General features: G+C 43.7%; 1 long non-coding RNA gene across 2 annotated transcripts in view; it reads right to left on the bottom strand.

The window, feature by feature from the left end:
- Positions 1-14760, bottom strand: part of LOC311596404 — a 39206-nt gene that overhangs the window by 21228 nt on the left and 3218 nt on the right. For both annotated transcript variants that reach the window (XR_014778818.1, XR_014778819.1), the window contains exons 2-3: positions 3540-3689; positions 211-300 (exon numbers count right to left, since the gene is read on the bottom strand). This is a non-coding gene — a long non-coding RNA (uncharacterized lncRNA). The remainder of the gene's footprint in view (positions 1-210; positions 301-3539; positions 3690-14760) is intronic.

The raw sequence follows: 14760 nt of genomic DNA, 5'->3' as shown, positions 1-14760 counted from the left end.
GTTGGACCATTTATTTTATTCTCATGACTTTTAGCATGTTTCAAGTTCTCTCTCTCTTCTTTTGTGATGATCACACTTTCACCAAGCCTCTTATTACATGTTCAGGGTTCTTTAGAGTCTCCTCACCACTGAAGTGTCACAGAGCATCACAGAAGTCTTTTTCAGATGAATGGCTACTTAGACCATGTCGAACAGAACAGTACTACTTACCCAAGATACTGGTGATGGTAAAATGAAGTGCGTTCTTAGTCTGCTCAAAACCACTTGAAATATTTAGGACCACTGGTGTATCATCAACTCCTATGAAAAAATAACTTCTGACAAACACCAGCATTTAATTATGGTAATAAACAGTAAGAGTAATGAGGAAGAGGAGGATGGGGCAAGATAGAGGAGAAGGGAAAGACAGAAGCTCTGGCTAAGTTCTACTGAACATTATCTATCAAGTATTATTTCTTCCTGAGTCACAGGTACCATCTTATTTAAGCTTCATAAAACCCTAATGAAGGAGCCTATGGTTATCTGTATGAGAGGGATACATAGAAATTATGTACTGCCATGTGCCCCACAGCAGCATTCTGATCAACCGTGGACTGCATCGATGATGGGGGTCCATAACATGATAGTGGAGCTGAAAGTACTTTTATATCCTAGTGACACTGTAGTCATAGTGTAATGAGTTGCATGCACAGATTTAAGGTGATGTTGGTGGAAAGAAATACCCTGTGCTGCCAGCCATGCATAGCCATGCATTATGCACAGTGCACACACTCAGACCATATCACCCTGTGATGCTCCTCAATGATGAGAAACTCATCACTGACTCATGACTGTAATCAGACAACGTGTAGGTGGTAGATTCAGGTAATGTATCTCTTTAAATGTTTTGCTACTTGTCCCTTCATGCTATTGTTGAGACATTGCAGATGAGTACTTTTGTCTTTTTATTTTTATTATTACTCCTTATTAGTATTGGGCATCAACCACAGGGCCTCACTCCTAGTGCTCTACTACTGATGGTTATTTGCTTTTAGAATTGTGGAAGCCTGAACTATGTAATAAAAGGCAGCAGAAATATGCTTAGGATAGGCAGAGAAAGAAAGTTCATTACAGAAGTGTGTGTGTGTGTGTGTGTGTGTGTGTGTGTGTGTAGCTTTCATTAGCACAGGGAAGAGAGATGAGAACACTTGGTGATCAACAGCAACAAACAGACTGATTTGCCTGTGGACAGGACAAAGCTAATGTTCTCACTCACATCCAAAGGGAAGACATTACATGTGACAGAGAGCATGGGAAAGAGGTTGTTGCTTTCATATCTCCGGGTACCAGCTGATGATTCAGGATCAGTACTCCCAAAACTAGAGCCTAAGCACCATTCGGTCATTCACATGGGTTGACCTGGTATCAACTAGGGAGCATGATTGCCTGTTCACAACCAAAGAGCCACAAGAACTAAGAGATGACATGGGTCTCTGGTCCCTAGCCATTGGTGTTGGGAAGGCCTGGGTTCAAATCCTGGCTCCATCACTTCTTGGCTACTTCTTAAATCCCTGAACTGTTGTAAACCTCAGAAGAGATCAACTGCAGTAATATTTCATGGTGTTGTCTTGAATACAACAGTTGTGCCCAAAAACTGAGGGCATAGACTTTTGTGCACAGAGTTCAAGTCTTGCTTTGCCCCTTACACATTCATAAACTTGAACAAGCTGTGCAGCCTAACTGTGATTGATGGAGCATCAGTGGTTACTCAAATATAGTAGTGTTTTGCTTATCTGTAGGGGATTTCTTTTTATCTACAGTGAAATGTACCAGCTGCTATTTCCTGTATCTCCTGCAATGTTGCCTCCTAGCACTGGGGCAGTAGTGATGCCCCTTATTTGGGATCTGGTACTTCTCACTTCACTATGCTGGGTAAAGGAATGCTTTTCATTTTATGGGGCTAAGCAAATCAGTGAGGAATTTCATCCCTACCCAGAGCAAAGCACCACTGAAAAAGCGATGAGCTTCTTATTTCAGCGATTTTCATTTAATATTCTCGTAGTGTGGTTTGCCACAAGTAACCGAAGCTGCAGGAAGAGAAACCATGGGAGGTGGAGCTGCCATGCTTACTGCGTGGGGTTTTGGTGAGGAGTAAGTTAATGATTATAAAATCCAAAGAACAATGTTTGGCACGTAGAGATCTCTTTGTAAGTGTTTGCTATTGAAATGAAGTCACAGAATGCTTCTGAAGCAATGGAGCAATGCCCAGCACAGTGTAAATGCTCAATTAATGGTTGTGATTGTGTGTTAGCGCTGATGATCACCATTAGCTTGGAGGACAAAGCTGGTTCATGTTAAATGTGAACCAATAGCAAATTGTCACACTGTTGAAACTTTAATAATGCTAGTGTCTATTTCTTGCGGCACTGTAAATCAAACTGTTGGCTCATCAAGTAGTTGTTTACTGGGATTTTTTGAGTTTCTTTGAACTCTTCTGGCAAATGCGTCATATTGACTTATTTGTGACTTATTATTGCAAATTACTTTTGTTTTTATGGATTATGTTTCTGGGACTATAGTGCTGCTTATCTTGAGAAGACCCTGTCTTAAAGCCATGCGTGTTTATTTTCTTTTATTATTTCCATTTATTTATTTGTTCAGTTATGTGTGTGTGTGTGTGTGTGTGTGTGTGTGTGTGTGTGTGTGTGTGTGTATACATGTGTATGGAGATCAGAAGCAAACCTCAGGCCTTGTTTGTCTAGTGCCATCCACCTTGGTTGTTTTCATTGTTGTTCTTTTCTGTTTGAGTCAGAGTCTCTCACTGGCCTGGAGCTCACTGAATAGGCCAGGCTGGTTTCTTAATGAGCCTCAGGGAGACTTTCCTGTCTTTACCTCTCCAGCATCAGGACTATAAGTGCATGCCACCATGCCTAGCTTTTTCATGTGGATTCTGGGCATCATATTTATGCTTGCATAGCAAGCATTTTGCTGACCAAACCATCTCTCCAGGTCTGCATTCTTATTTTATTGTGCCCATTTTTCTCAAATGCAGTTGTGTCCTTCAGTGCCAATGTAGGTTAAGGCATTGCATTATCACAATGTTGGGACCCTGAGAGGAGGCTGGTGAACCAGGACTATATCTCTCCTGTCTTTCACTGGCGGGGTCATCAGATACCAGGTCTTCACTGTCAGTGGTCTAACTGAACTAGGGATAGTTATGAATGCAGATCTCTCTCTCTCTCTCTCTCTCTCTCTCTCTCTCTCTCTCTCTCTCTCTTCTCTCACTGTCAATCAGAAGTCTTTCCTGCAGGTGCAGACTCTTGGCAACCTGGAGTCAGGCTCTGCAGAAGTGCGTGTTTCCAGCCACAGCATAGCCATTGACAGCAAGGGCTGGCATGTTTCAGTTTTCTGCAGCCAACCAGGTGATTGCTTCCCCAAAGGTGGGAGCAGGTGCTTTGCCTATGTCTCCACTGTGTCTTGGTTCCTCTAGGCAGGGTGTTTGTAGAGATACCCTTTAGTAAAATTTGCATACATGGCACCTGGAAGGCATTGGATGTTACCTAGGTTGGTCTCCACATTGGGGAATGGATCATCAAGCAGGATGTGCCATTGGCCTCAGCAAATCTTGCTGCATTGGTGGCTTTCCTCTTTGCTATTACTTTAGAAAGAGTGGCGTGTTGTGGATCAAAGTTCGAGGGTACAGTCCATCACTGAGGGGAAGCAAAGCAGCAGAAATATGAAGAAGCTGTTTATATTGGGCCCACAGTCAGAAAACAGAGATGGATTCTGGAGCTCAGCCCACATTCCCATTTATATTCAGTTTGGTGCCTAGGTTCCAGGCTTATTCAGGGCGAGACTTCCTTCCTTAATTATGTATCTTTGGAAACACCTTATAGATATACCCTGAGACACACACACACACACACACACACACACACACACACACACACACATCACGATGATTCTAAATCCCATCAAATTGATAGTGAAGATTAGACTTCAGCCTTGCCTTCAAACTAGCCCACACCATAAAAAACCCATCCACAAGAGAGAATTAAAAAAATACATCTTAAAGAAGGAACTTAAATATACTGTTTCTTGGGGGCAGGAGAGAAAATCTTCAATCCAAATTTCTCAAACAATGTATTAGTTTTCTTTTCTGTTGTTGTGATAAATACCATGACCAAAAGCACCTAGGGAGGAAGTGTTTATTTAGCTTATACTTCAGGGCTACAGTCCATCACAAGGGAAGTTAGGGCAGGAACTCAAGACAGGAACCCGGAGGCAGGAATTATGTAGGAGTGTTGCTTACTGACTTACCACTGGTCTATGATCATCTAGCTGTCTTATATAGCACAGGACCACCTGCCTAGGGATGGTACTGCCCACAGTGGGCTGTGTCCTCCTACATCAATTAGCAGTTAAAACAATGCCCCATGGACTTTCTATAAGCCAATTTGGACTTAAGCAATTCTTCAGTTGAAGATCCCTCTTTCCAAAGAATCTAGGTTGTATCAGGTTGACAATAAAAACCAATTGGGACAGAAAATGTAATGGAAATTAATGCATCAGGGTTGAGGATGAGAATGTTGCGGTCATACATGCAGGTCTTGGTGTCTACTGGGGAAGTGTCCAAGGGGACATGTGCCTTAGGAAGCATCATGATGTCATGTTCCAGTGTCATTAGACTAAAGATCTCAGCAAACAACCTGTCTCTGAGATCACTCACAGGATGGCACTGCCTTTCCCAACTCATTGCAGACTAGCTTCCTTTACTAAATGCCATCATAGGAGAGGGACTTTCATGGGCCCCCCTCAAACAGGGGAGGTAAGGACTCTGTGCATGCCTGGGCTTACCCTTTATAGATACACACAGAGAGAATCTGGGATCCATGCTTATAAGAGTTATAAGAGTCAAGTTTGTATGAGGTCCTCACAGTGAGGGTGTCTATTCCTTTGTTTCCACTAAGAGTTTTGTGGAGAAAGGAAATTTGTGCTGATGCTGCAGGTTCCTCGGGCAGAGGACTTCCACAAAGCCTGGGCACCACTTTGCTCTCAGCTTAAGTAGTACCCAGCCCGAGGACCAGTGCTCATGGAAAGCATATGGAGAAGAGGACAGGTAAGAGACATGGGGGCAGATGCAGAATCCATGCACATTTCTGTTTCTCTCCTTCCTTTAGCTCCATGCTAGTGCTATTTTGTCTTTGGGATGAAGCGTATGCCTGGGACAGGCCTTACTCCTCTTCGTAAGAAAATTTACCTGGATTGGTGAGCTTCATTCTGTCCCCCGAGCTCCACCATCTGGGCCACTGTTTGCCTTCCTGAGGAAGTCTACTGACCCCAGGAAGTCCTTTATGAACCAGAAACATCCAGGTGGCCAGCCAGCACAACAGACAAGCAGCTGGCTGAAGGTCGGCATAAGAAAATAATCAACAAGAGCCAGGGCAATATGTCACCACCAGAAGAAGCTATCCTACTGCATCAAGCCCTGGGTATCCTCACACAGCCAACGTACATGAAGATGACCTTAGATACAACCTTATAAAGATGATAGAGGCCTTTAAAGAGGAAATACAGGAAAATACAAGCAAACAGGTAAAGAAAGGACTAAAACTATTCAAGATCTGAAAATGGAAATAGAAGCAATCACGAACACAAAAAAAGAGAGGGAATTTTGGAGATAAAAAAACTTAGGGAAGAAAACAGGAACTACAGACACAAGCATTACCAAACAGAATACAAGAAATGGAAGAGAAAAGGCATAGAAGATAGGATTGCAGAAATCAATACATTGGTCAAAGAAAATGCTAAATCTAAAAAGTTCCAAACACCAAACATACAAGAAATATAGAACACGATGAAAAGACCAAAGCTAAAAATAATAGGAATAGAAGAAAGAGACGACTCTAAGCTCTAAGTCCCAGAAAGTATCTTCAACAGAATCATAGAAGAAAATTTACACAACCTAAAGAAAGGTATGCCTATTAACATATAAGAAGCTTACAGAACACTAACCAGATTGGACCAGAAAAGTCTATGCCACATAATAATCAAAACACTAAATGTATAAAACAAAGAAAGAATATTAAAAGTTTCAAAGGATAAAGAACAAGTAACATATAAAGGCAGACCTATCAGAATTACAAGACTTCTCAACAGAGACTTTAAAAACCAGAAGGGCCTGGACAGATGTCTTACAGACCCCAAGAGAGCACAGATGTTAGCCCAGCAAAATTTCAATCACCAATGATGGAGAAAACAAGATATCCCATGACAAAACCAAATTTAAACAAACAATATCTACCCACAACTTCATCTCTGTAGAAGATACTAGAAGGAAAGCTACAACTCAAGGAAGCTACGTATACCCAAGAAAACACATGAAATAACTAACCCCCCCAACATCAGCAAAACAAAAAGAAAGGAAGAACACACACACACACACACACACACACACACACACACACTATATCACCAATATCAAAACATATCAATCATTGGTTTTTAATATCTCTCAACATCAGTGGACTCAATTCCCCCATAATAAGAATCAGCCTAACAAAATGTGTGCAAAACCAGGACCCATCGTTCTGCTGCATACAAGAAACACATCTCAGCAACAAAGACAGACATTACCTCAGGATAAAGGGTTAGAAAAAAGTTTTTCAAGCACATGGACCAAGGAATTAATGGAGTGGCCAACCAATGAGTGGTACATCTGGAAACTTATCCTATGAGAGAGAGAGGGAGAGAGAAATAGAGGGAGAGAGGGAGAGAGGGAGAGAGAGAGAGAGAGAGAGAGAGAGAGAGAGAGAGAGAGAGAGAGAGAGAGAAATAGAGGGAGAGAGGGAGAGAGGGAGAGAGGGAGAGAGGGTCCCTGAGACTATTAATCATATTCTTCTATACTTGCAGACAGGAGCCTACCATAACTGTCCTCTGAAAGGCTACACATGTAACTGAGGGAAACAGATACAGAGAAAAACAGCCAAACATTAGGCAGATCCCAGGGAATCTGTGGAAGAGAGGAAGGACAGATTGAGGGAGCTGGAGGAGTCAATAGCATGACAAGAAAACCTACAGAATAAACTAACCTGGACCCATAGGGGTTCATAGAGACTGAACCCCCAACCAAAAAGCATGCATGGGATAGACCTAGACCCCCTACACATATGTAACACGGGCAGTTTGGTGTTCAGGTGGGTCTCCTAACAACTGGGGCAGGGCCTGTCCCTGACTCTGTTGCCTGCCTTTGGATCTTTCTCCCTGCCCCACCTCCCGCTCGACTGCCTTGTCTGGTCCCAATAGGAGAAGATGAACCTAGTCCTACTGCAACTTGATATGCCAAGCAGATTATATCTATTGGAGGCCTCCCCTTCTCTGATAAGACAGGGGAGAGGAGGAAGGGAGGGGAGGGGAGAGAGAGGGACTGGGTAAAGTGGGAGAGGAAGCTGCAATCAGGATGTAAAGTAGATAAATAAAAAAGAAAATGTACTTGACATAGAGGATGTATGCTTATATATTCATATGAATGTATATACATCTACCTGTATATTTAGTAAAAATATATCCAAATCATTGGCAGCAGCCCTTTATTCCCTGGGATATTTTTTATTTGTTATTATTATTATTATTATGAGTATGAGTGTTTGCCTGCCTGCATGTATGTATGCTACCAGTGCTATCAGTGCTATCTATACTGTGGGCGTTAGATCCCCTGGAGCTGCAGTTGCTGACATTTGCGAGGCATCATGTGTGTGTTGGGAACTGAACCCAGGTTCTCTGCCAGAGCAGCAAATGCTCCGCACAGTGGAGACATCCTTCACCCCTCCCCCAATATTTGCATTTTAGAGGTTGATGTGAAGAAGTTTTACACCTGCAGACCGCCCTCTGCATGGGGACAGCATAGGCATTAGATAATGACCTACGAGCGGTTCTCACATCTGCATAGGAGTTGTAAAGCAAGATGGGAGAAATGTCAGAGTTGAGCCGAATCCATTCTCCAGGAAGACACTGGGCTGAGTTTAATCCCTACTTCCTAGCAATGCACGCTGTCTACGTAGACTTCCTAAGACATTCGCACCACGTCACAGAGGCAGCTGTATCTTTTATCTGTAAGGCTAACTTTTATGTGCAGCTGGCCTGGCCTTGAAAAGCTAACCACCCTTGTCACGCAGTAAATTCCATTAAGGCAGGAAGTATGCCATCCTTGAACATAAATTTGGTATGTTTATCTCAGAACCCTGCAGCTCATGGCCACTTAATAAATATTTGCTGACTTGTTGGCATGCTACTCAGAAAAGATGTGTCCATGAAAACAAGTGTGCACAGTATTTGTCTGGGGGACCCTGGGTCCACGGGATACTCCTTTGGATGGATGGCTCCTCATCTGTAAAAGATATGGCGCTTAACATTTATTGAGTGCTAACCCTGAGCCAAACATCGAGCTTAAATACTTTACCATCAGCACCTTATTGACTTCTCAAAACATACCTATAGAGAATCACTATTTCCAAGATGGGAGGCCTCAGCCAAAAAAGCCCCTAGGTCACTCATCAGTGCCAGAATGGTGACATCAAAGCAATTATCTCCTCTGGGAGTCAGGCCATTGTTTACCCAAGACCCTCCAGCAAGCAAAAAATTACCTACACCTTATTCTTATGCATTCAGATGCTGTTCCAGTTTGTTTCTGTTGCTGTGATACAACGCTATGACCAAAAAGCAACTCGGGGAAGGAAGGGGTTTGTTTTATCTTACAATCCTAGAATATAGTCCATCATTGTAGGGACATCAAGGCAAGAACTTCAAACAGCTAGTCACACACATCGACAGCCATAAAGCAGAACAAAGCTGACTGTGTTCACGCTCACCTTGGTGCTTGCGCTTAGCTCCATCATTTCACCCCCATACAGTTCAGGACCCGCCCACTCACACCTAGGGAATGATGCTGCCCACAGTGGGGGGTGTTCCCACCTCCATTAACTTAAGAGCACATGCCTACAAGCTAACCCAATGTAAACAATCTCTATCTTTCAAGTAGATTGGAGGCTGTGTCAAACTGACAAAGGAAACCATCACAGGGGCCATGCCTCTCAGGAGTGGCCTTTTGGTTCCAGTCCCTTAAAGACTAGGAATGAATTCTCCAGGAGGAACACCATGTTGTTGCATTAGGATTGCTTTTGGCTGCAAGTCACTTCATCAACTAACAGTGCAGCAGGCAGTGGGCTTCCTAGGCAGGGTGGCCATGTACCCTTGGGCATTGGTTACTATTATACTCTATGGTTGAAAGGCCTCTATTTTCTTGCTTGTACCTCTTCAGAGGCAGCACCCAGATCAGGAAAAAGGAAGATCTGAGAGGCTCTCTGCCTCCACATCATCTTCCATTCCTGGCCTAATCCATGTTGCTAGCCAGAGAGAAGGGGAAGGCATCTGCTCTCCCTGACCCCTCTGTGAAACTCCTCCCCATGGGTAGAAAATGCAAACACCTCTGGCTGGTAGTGCCCAAAGAACGGTTCTTCCAATAATTGCTTTTCATTTCCTGGAATGCCTGCAGCCAATTTCTGTGAGATCGGGCTGTGAGTAACTAACTAGAGAAGACCAATGATTTGAGATTTTAAAAATGACTACTGGTGCAACCCCCTGACGGTTCTCTTCATTATTTAAAATTAACTCCTTTTTTCATTGGATTAGCAGTTAGAATGGGTGCCATTGCACTGCGTGGCTGTGCTCTCGGGGGCCTATGGGCTTCACTACGGCTTCTTCTGTTAAACCACCCCTTGAAAAGGGGTTAGGAGGCTCACAGGTCCCTTTGCAGCCCATCTTCACTGATACTGGTGATGCTCCTGCCCAGGGATGCATCTGATCCTCACTGATACTGGTGATGCTCCTGCTCAGGGATGCATCTGATTTTCACTGATACTGGTGATGCTCCTGCCCAGTGTTACATCTGATCCTCTCTGATACTGGTGATGCTCCTGCCCAGGGATGCATCTGATCCTGATACTGGTGATGCTCCTGCTCAGGGATGCATCTGATCCTCACTGATACTGGTGATGCTGCTGCTCAGTGATACATCTGTGGGCACTTAGTGGCCTCCCAGCTGTTCTCCCCTTCCATAACTCATCTGCGCCTCCCCTCATACCCTCATTCTGCTTATATTCACTGTACGTCTTCTCTCCCGCCAATGAACAAACTCCAGACTGTGCAGCAGGAACTTCAGTCCTCTCCTTCGGGTGTCTTGTTCTCCCCATTTCATTCCCTAGCTCCTATCTGTCATGAAGCCGTCCTGTGGCATGAATATGTTAGGCGTGGGGCTCCACCTCCTCTGCTCTTCCTCTCTAACCCTAACATCCCCCAGCCCCCACCAGCACATCATCTTGTGGTCCACAGGAGGCTGTCTTCCACCAACTCTCTATCTAACCTTCCTCAGCAGCCTCCCTTCTCTGTTCACAGACATTCTATAGGCCTGGTGGTGCTGAGACCTGGCACCTGCCAGTGATGACCGAGCACATCTCAGGGCTGCTTAGTTTTTGCATCTCCTGGACTGTGCCATTTCCAATACTAGCTTCACCCAGAAGAATTGGTGGTGTGTGTCTGAGATGTATTCTGAGAAACTTTGGTGTGCAAAGCCAACACTTCTGATGTGGCAGACAGAAGAAGAAGAAGAAGCCCAGCTGTCTGTCTCACATCTGGAGTCCCACCACTCAAGAGATAGATTCGCAGGGACCACGAGTTCAAAGCCAGCCTCAGCTATGTAGTCTCAAAGAAGAAAGCTCTTGGGTGCTTGGTGACTGGCTGTGTTGCTATAAAGTTACTCCCCTCTACTGCCTGCCTCCACCGGCACTTCAGCTTGTGGCCCACAGGAGGCTGTTCCACCCTCACTTCTCTGTCACCCACGTCTTGACCTCCGAAACATGAGGTTTTGTCATTGTTGTTGTTGTTGTTTGTTTTTTGGGCTTTTTTTTGACTACTTGAGATATTATTAGCTGGATATTCTGTTACTTGCAACAGAAAGCATTCCTGAATTGTATAGCCAGCTTAATTTCAAAGGTTGTATAACGAATCAAGTACTGTGAATCAAAATAGATATTTCAGACAATAGAACTTTTAGGTAATTAACAGCATACGCATCTAAGTATATAATACATTTACAATATAAATGAATTATCTTGACGAAGTTAAAATGTTATTTTGTAACAGCAACTAATTAAATCAAAGCTGATCAAACAAAAGAAAACAGCAAAGAGAATTCATTAATTCCACTGATGGGAATAAAAGGATGTTGGCATCTTTTTGTAAACAATCAGATTTTTTTTTACTATAAATAAAACTATACGAATATGACACATTCATTGTGCTTTAGTATTATTTAGGGAGTCTCTGTTCTCCTGGGTTTCTGAGAATTTTCCCTGAGCTGAGCTTCTGCCGACATGACATCAGACCTTTCTAATGCTAGTTTGCCTTCAGGATTCCTTCTCTTAGGAGAAAGGCACGCTTTCCTGGCCTTTCTCTCGCTTTTCAGCCTCCTATAGAGTTTCTTTGGCCTTCTCCTCTCTGTGCACACCTCCGCCACTCCATGTAGCAGGGTTTCGTGATCCATGATCTGCCCCTGCACAGGCGAGTCTGGCAAAATTCAAATCTATAGGGAAACACAGTCATAGCCATTAGTCAGGCACGGTTCCCCTATTTCACCCTGATTACTTATGAAGTCAATATTTTGATCTCTATCAGTCTGTCTCCCATGCCTGCTTCATAACTGTTTCCATCCATAGGAAGAGCTGAAACACATCACGACCAGTGACCTGGAATGCTAGTGGGCTTCTTGTCACCAGTGTGGCTCTCTACTGGGAGGTTTCTTACTTTAGTAGCAGAAATGCTCATCTTCTCCTTTTGGAATGGTAATATTTTACTTACTTAATCATTTATTTTTTTAACCAGAAATTATTGAGTATTGAGTACACAGCATGCTGTAAATATATGACAGACATACAACTCTCATAACACAAAAACAAACATTCCGAGTGCTGCTAAAAAGAGGCCCAGAAGGGCAGGCTCCATGAGATGGATAAGGATATTTGATTTAATTACAGGAATTAACAGAGCTGTTAGGCACTAATCAATCCAGCTGAGATGGTAAGAAGAAACTGTCATTGACTAGCTGAAGGGAATAGGGAAGAATATTCTAGAGGCATGCAAAGGTCTTAGGTACACGAGGGCCTCAAAGAGTCCAGAGTGGACATAGGAGAAAAGTATGAAGTGTATTAGAGACAAGATTGGAGAAGTGGGTAGTGTGCAGACCACGTGGAACCTTAAAGGCCACGGGAAGTTATAACACTGGTCATTATCTTCCAACAGTGGGAAAGCAGCGGGCTCAGCAGAAGTCAGTGAAAGGAGTCTGACATAAGGTAACAGAGGTAGGAAGAGAAGACTCTCAGTGAAAACACTTAGGAGATGGTTGACAACGCTGAGACTTGAGGCGAGGAGGGCCACGCATGGCATGGGGCTCAGCTGGTGTGACTGATGGATGGAGGGAGAGCACTTATGGGGAGAGAGGCCTCTGAAGAGCATGCTGTGCAAGACAGGCAATGAGTTTGGTCTTGGGCCTGGTTAACCTCAGTGGAGGATTCTATATGGGAAAGGAGTTTCAGAGCAGATGGGCATGACCATGGATACACTACTGTGTATTCGGCATATTGGGGAATGTGTTATGTGTTGGGGATTAAAACTCAAAGTTTGGAGAGCTTTTGGGGGCAAAATTTGGCATGAGCCACCAAGCCCAACTTTATAAAATTAAAGAGCAAGACTATAGAGTTCTAATCTTCAACCATCAGACCGGAATCCATGTGGAAATTTACAGTAAGAAGTGAGAGCGGTGGAGAGGCATCCACCTTCAAGTGACACAAAACTTTAAAAAAGCAACCGTTTCAAAAAGTAACAGTGTTGGGAACTGGGGAGGTGGCCCACCTGGCAAAGCACTTACTATGCTAGCGCAAGGACTTGGATTATATCCCCAGAATCCATGTTGAAAGGACCGCGTATGGTAGCTCACCCTTACAACCCTAGTGCTGGGCAGGTAAGGAAACAGGCAGATGCTCTGCGGTTCCCTAGCCAGCCAGTCTAGCCAAGTGTTGCATTATGGGACAGTGAAGCATGCTGTGTCAAACAAAGGTGGATAGCATCTGAGGAGTGACACTCAATAGAGCTCCAAATGTGCATATACATACATGTGCATCCACACATCATCAACAGCTTTACCCACTGAATCATGTGACAGAATTTCCCCTCCACTATTTTTTCATTTCTCCTTCATTTCTTCTTTATCTTCCACTTCTCTCTAAATGATGAAAACTATTCCTTTAAGAGGTAAGGGTTTTGAAGGTCCTTAAGCCCTTCAGGTATTTCTATTGTGACATAAAACCCTTTACATGAGGTCACAGGTTCAAATTCAGGCTGGCCCAGTAGTGACTAAATGTCTAATGACTTGCCATCTGTTAGTTCTTCCATGGCTTATGTGATATGAATGGATAGCCTCTGTCCATTTGCCAATCTGCTTCAGAAGGGGTGTTGCCAGACACTGGTTGGCATCCTCAGCACAGAGGGCAAGACCTCAATCGGACGCTTTAGTTTTGGGATACTGCAATTAACTTCTGGAGGACAAAGCCATGGGTGAAGCAGCAAAGGTGGGAGGTGATGGAGAGAGAGAGAGAGAGAGAGAGAGAGAGAGAGAGAGAGAGAGAGAGAGAGAGAGAGAGAGAGAGAGCCATTGTCTCGTGTTGTTATTTTCTCATTTAAAAAGAAGATACCTTATCCATGGGTATTGTCATACATCTATAGTCCCAGCACCCAACAGGCTGGCAGAAGGATTATAGAGTTTGAGGCAAGTTCAAGCTACATAATAAGTCCTTGTTTCATAACAACCAATAACCTTTTAGAAGCATGGGGGAGAAGCACTTCCTGGCTTGCTGTTCATTTTGCAATTCCACTCAGCAGAAGGGAGGTGATGTCTTGTACCAACAGAGGAGTGCTATAACAAGGAGTTGGTTTTTCTTTTAACCAAAGAGAGCAGATAGGAAGGGGACTTGGCTAGGAGCATGGACATAACACATTGAGCCTTGAAGAGCCAAGAGGAACAAGAGGCAGATAGCCTGCCCTTGCCTGCCTTACTTCTGGCTACAAGCTTCCTGCAGGAAAGGAGTATCTGTGTGTCACTGTTCCAGATTCCTCTCATGGAAGGTCTTTTTCAAGGACAGGCAAGGATAGCCTCTACTGCCACTTTTCACTGGAGAACTTTTTTTAAAATCACGTACACATATCTAAGCATTTCCAGACTAATTATGATCTAGGAAACAGATACCCCCACACCCAACACAACACACACACACACCTTTTAAAAAGAAAGCCTTTCAATTTTAAGACTCATTCAAAAAATGTCCTTATTTCCAAAGTCTTCCTCAATTCCAGGTCCTTCTTAACTGAGCCTCCAAATCCTTAATGAATACAATATGGCCGGAGGGTAATTTCAATGGGCCAAGGGGCAAATGAAGTTAAGAAGGTTACAGTTAGGAACATGTGATGATCCTTCTAGAAGGCTGGTGATGAAAGAGGAATAGAAAGCAGCAAGACAAGGCATAGGCCAGAAGCTTCCCTGTGGTGAAGAAAGAATCACGCAGACTTTCCAGCTTTGATAGATAAGGGAGAGTGAACCTGGTTAGGGAAAAAGGGGATGTTGAGCAGGGCCAAAGACAAAACACCGACTGCTTAGGGAGTGGAAGAAAGTTTAAAAGG

Source organism: Acomys minous, assembly GCF_964271855.1.
Source record: "Acomys minous genome assembly, chromosome: 4".
Classification (NCBI taxonomy): domain Eukaryota; kingdom Metazoa; phylum Chordata; class Mammalia; order Rodentia; family Muridae; genus Acomys; species Acomys minous.
This window is presented reverse-complemented; position numbering and strand designations above follow the sequence as displayed.